This window comes from Palaemon carinicauda, chromosome 6, assembly GCF_036898095.1.
Source record: "Palaemon carinicauda isolate YSFRI2023 chromosome 6, ASM3689809v2, whole genome shotgun sequence".
NCBI lineage: Eukaryota > Metazoa > Arthropoda > Malacostraca > Decapoda > Palaemonidae > Palaemon > Palaemon carinicauda.
Genome location: NC_090730.1, coordinates 156,432,298 through 156,437,297, shown reverse-complemented (window position 1 = coordinate 156,437,297; position 5,000 = coordinate 156,432,298).

Here is a 5,000-nt window from a genome sequence, read left to right as displayed (position 1 = left end):
TAGCAAAACATATTTATGTAATGTAGCAGACCGAAGGATTCATAGTAACATTCTGCTCGAGAAATTAGTCAGACGAGGGAAGGATGGTGATGGAAAGAGCATTGTTGGTCTAGGCGAGATCGTATGTATCAAATGTGTGTTATGAGACAATCGAGATGCCATGGAAAGACAGTGATGTGGAGTGTATTGATAATGGTTGAAATTATTTATGATAGAAGTGTGTTTGGCATAGAATGATTGGAGTTTGTAATTGATACAGAAATGATTGAGGATAGTGAATAGAACATTCAGAAACCAATGAAAGGGTTTGGAAGGATAGAAAGTTGGACAGTAAAGTGCTGTGAACAAGAGCAAGGTTATTAGGGTAAAGAAATATAAGAAAAGGCACTGAGGGTTGAGAAACGGTTCTCTGAAAATCACGAAGAATTTTTTTATACAGTCAACTATATGACCATTATAATGATTATTAATTTTGATTTAAAAGGAACTCTTTGTGATAAACTCCAAGAAATCTAGATCATTATTCACCTGATTGGTTTGAAAAAGAAAATTTATATTTTCACAAAATATATTGAAGTCCCAACTCAAGTGGTGTACTATAGGCATGACTTAAGAGGACTTTGGAACTCCTTCTACTATACATCTGTTCCTTCTTTCTTATTTCAGCTTGCTGTCCAGCCTCTTAACTTTTCCTTCATACATCATTCATAACCCATTCCCGCTGAGCGGCCTCCCAGGCCCTAGTGTCTGGTCTTGTGACTCAATGCATAAGTTAAATTCAGCTGAAGCCCCCAATGTAGCTTGTTGCAACATCAATAGGTCGATAAAATGTTGCTATTTTAACGTAGTAAGTCAAATGGTTAAAGCTGTGGAATGAGGTTTAAATGCTATAGGCTGTTTTTTTTTTTTTTTTTTTTTTTTTTTTTTTGAGACAAGGGATATCGTGCATATTGTACCTATTATGATTTCAAGGAAGTTTTCACAAGGGATTCACTTTAACACAACTACTGTCAGCCTCGTTGCTAATACAACGGTAACATGTTCGCCTAGCAGTCGCATGACAGCGGATCAATCCAGCCTGGGACCATGAGTTTAAGCTGCTCACTGGGGAGACCACTAGTGTAGTTGGGAACCACAGTTGGGCGTTGGGCTTGCCCGGCTGACGTTCTGGTGAGCACATATTCTGATGAAACTGGAACTGAAACCAGGCGCCTTTACTTTTATCTTCACCTTGATTGGTCCAAAGCAAAGTTGAGGTTTGTGTCTGCACACAGTCTCTCTTTTGGTCTTTAGCAAGCAAGCAGAATATTTGGACAGGTGTGCAATAGTAAGCTATTGACACTGCATTATATGAGTAGGCCTAATGTGTTATGAAGTTTATTGAGGTATACAGCACAGTATGTAGACACATTTATATCTTATATTGTTGGTAGATACTTTAAAAGAGTATTTGAGTTAGTTAATATTTATAACATAGTAGTGTAAAGTAAATACTGTATTTCATTTAAATAAAACTAAGTACATTTTTAACCCATAGCTAAGTACATATGCTGAAACTTTATGATAACTTTTTAAAAAAGTATTTATCCAAATTTATTAAACTAGTAACTGTAATTTTACTTATCCTGATATACAGTACTTACCTTACGGTATCATCTGTGTAATATTGATATTCTTGTCAAAATATTATTGAAAACAGAATCCACTCTGAGTTAATCTTGATTGAAAAGACACTAGTATTGGAAATTAACTGACTTTTAAAATTATTAATACTTTTCTATATCCACACATCTGTGCAGCTCTGTAACTTAATAACAGGTATGGTACTTGGTCAAGATTAGTGTTTGTTATTTTATATATTTTTCAGATAATCGTTGTCATCTTAGGTATTACTGTCATCACCACTGTTGGCAATATCATTATTGGGTCTTATAATGACGTTAATTAAGACACTACAATAAAATGACGTAACTCCTTATAGACTTGTTCGGCTTAGAGTAAATATCTACAAAGAAAGGTTAGTGTTATAAGAAGTAAAACATTTTTCTTCTTCTTTGTCTGCATTTTTTCCCACTTCTATGTGGGGTCGATGTGTCTGGCCAGCTTTCTCCATCTAGCAGTAATTTTATTCTGATAATATTCACTGTCCATATTCGTTTTGGCCAATTTTTCATGGCCGGATGCCTTTCCTACCGCCAACCCTCCCCATTTAACCGGGCTTGGGACCGGCACCAAGTTGAAGCTGGCTTGCCGCCCCCCTCCCCCCAGTGGCTGGGTTAAGTAAAACATTTGTCAATAAATGCATTCAAATTATGAATACAATCTTATTCATCCTTCATTCTTAATTAAGTAACTGCTCACATTATGTAATCACTCTGTATTATGCTTCTGCATAGCTTCGGAGAAGTAGGCCATAGCACTCCCTGGCGCTTCCACAAGAGAATACCTTCCGGATTGGAGCCCCGTCACTGATTAATGTCGCGTCAGTCACTTAAGCTTTCTCGGTTCTGTTATTTTCTTAATTTGATGGATTGGTTTCTCTCTCCATTTTAAGAATGAACCCGGAGTGTTTACGACAGCTATTTGTTCTTTGAAATTTGTTATTTTGTTGTTAATCATCATAATCTCCTCCTACGCCTATTGACGCAAAGGCCACGGTTAGATTTCGCCAGTCGTCTCTATCTTGAGCTTTTAATTCAATACTTCTCCATTCATCATCTCGTACTTCGCGCTTCATAGTCCTCAGCCATGTAGGCCTGGGTCTTCCAACTCTTCTAGTGGCCTTTTTTCTGTTGTTAATAGGATTAAGAAATTCTCCGCCTGTCTGTTCCTTGTTTGTGATCGCTCTGCATTTTTTTTTCTTCTAATCATTAACATTTACATTAAGGTTCGGATTTAAATAACTTTCAGAACTTTGTATTTCTATGCAGGCTATGTGTGAAAGAATAAACTTAGTTAAATATTAATTTTGTACACCCACAGGGTCATTTGCTTCAAATGTGTAGTCTATTTTATGATATATTAGATTTTATCTTAATATATTTTTAAGAAACTTCTATTTAGTTAAGTTGAATTGCTTGATTTTTTTACTTGACCTCGGCCATTTTCTTAATACCGTGGTAACGAGCTCAGTAATTTACATTGTACATTTAGCTCGCATTTGTTTTCTGTTAGATTAATTCGCTCTCCTCTTTATTTTTATACGGCGCATTCACTACATCACTAATTTCTTTCTATCAGTCAAGTTAGGCATCGTTTCTTTTGGTTTGTTCTTAGCTTGATATTATTATTATTATTATTATTATTATTATTATTATTATTATTATTATTATTATTATTATTATTATTATTATTATTATTACATGCTTATCTACAACGCTAGTTAGAAAAGCAGGATGCTATGAGCCCAGGGGCTCCAACAGGGAAAATAGTCCAGTGACTAAAGGAAACAAGGAAAAATGAAATTTTTAAGAAGAGTAACAACATTGAAATAGCTATCCTATATAAACTATAAAAACTTTAATAAAACAACAGGAAAAGAAACAAGACAGAACAGCGTGCCCGAGTGTACCCTCAAGCAAAAAAACTCTAACCCAAGACAGTGGAAGACCATGGTACAGAGGCTATGGTACTATCCAAGACTAAACGGTTTGATTTTGGAGTGTCCTCCTCCTCGAAGAGCTTTTTACCATACCTAAAGAGTCTCTTCTACCTTCCCAAAAGGAAAGTAGCCACTGAACAAATACAGTGCAGTAGTTAACCCCTTGGGTGAAGAAAAAACTGTTTGGTAATCTCAGTGTTGTCAGGTGTATGAGGACAGGGAAGAATCTGTAAAGAACAGGCCAGACTATTCGTTGTATGTGTAGGCAAAGGGAAAATTAACCGTAACCAGAGAGAAGGATCCAATGTAGTACTGTCTGGTCAGTCAAAGGACCCCATAACTCTCTAGTGGTAGTATACAGATCTTGTTCATGTTGTATGAACGGCAGTAGAATACCCTGACCTTGGTGGAACAAACGATGATTTATTTCTAGTGTTGATTCACTAAAGAGCTTTGTCATGCAACTTCATCTTATATGTTTGACGAAGAGAACGGTACTCCTTTGAACTCGGATTCCTTCTCATACGAATGTATCAAAAGAATATGTGTTTTATCTTTAGAAGCTGTAAATTTCCCTGCTCCTCCCAATAGGGGGGACAGTACCCTCAGTGCACCTCACGCAGATGCTCTGTAGGCATAGCTTCCGACTTCCCTATTTCTTCCTTCTTGTTCTCCATCTTCATTTAACTTCAACGTCATAGTACCAATGCGAGATTTTCCTTAGTTTCAATTTACAAAGCCGAATGGCCTCCAGTCCCCATCACCGGGCAATATCGCCTAAATTCATGAATGCAATTCATTCACTGCTTCAAGGTTAACGTTAAATTACATCTAGGGAGTTCTTTGATAATTATTGCGCAAATAATTAAATGCTTTGTCGTTCACACTGAACGAACTCGAGAGAACGGTGTACATCTTGGGTTACCACCCTCTCACAAGGGTATGGCTACTTCCTCTCACCTATATATATATATATATATATATGTATATATTATATATATATATATGTATATATTATATATATATATATATATAGATAGATAGATAGATAGATAGATAGATAGATAGATAGATAGAGCCAGTCACTTACTCTTTATCATTAGGGGGATGTATTAAACAAACAGATAATGAAAAATTTGAGATAAAAACAGACAATATTTACAAATTAAATAGATTTATGATATAATAAAAAAAGGGCCCTGTAAAATGCTTTCTTAGTAATGATCAATCAGTTTCCACTGTGGTGAGACGCATTTCTGGAAACCCATTAGCTAAAGCCTGGTGGCTGTCCCCAAATCTCTCTCATGGGCTTTTATTGTAGGCCGGAATTGCAATTTCTCTCTCTCTCTCTCTCTCTCTCTCTCTCTGTCCGTCATCATTCATCATTTTCTATTTATTT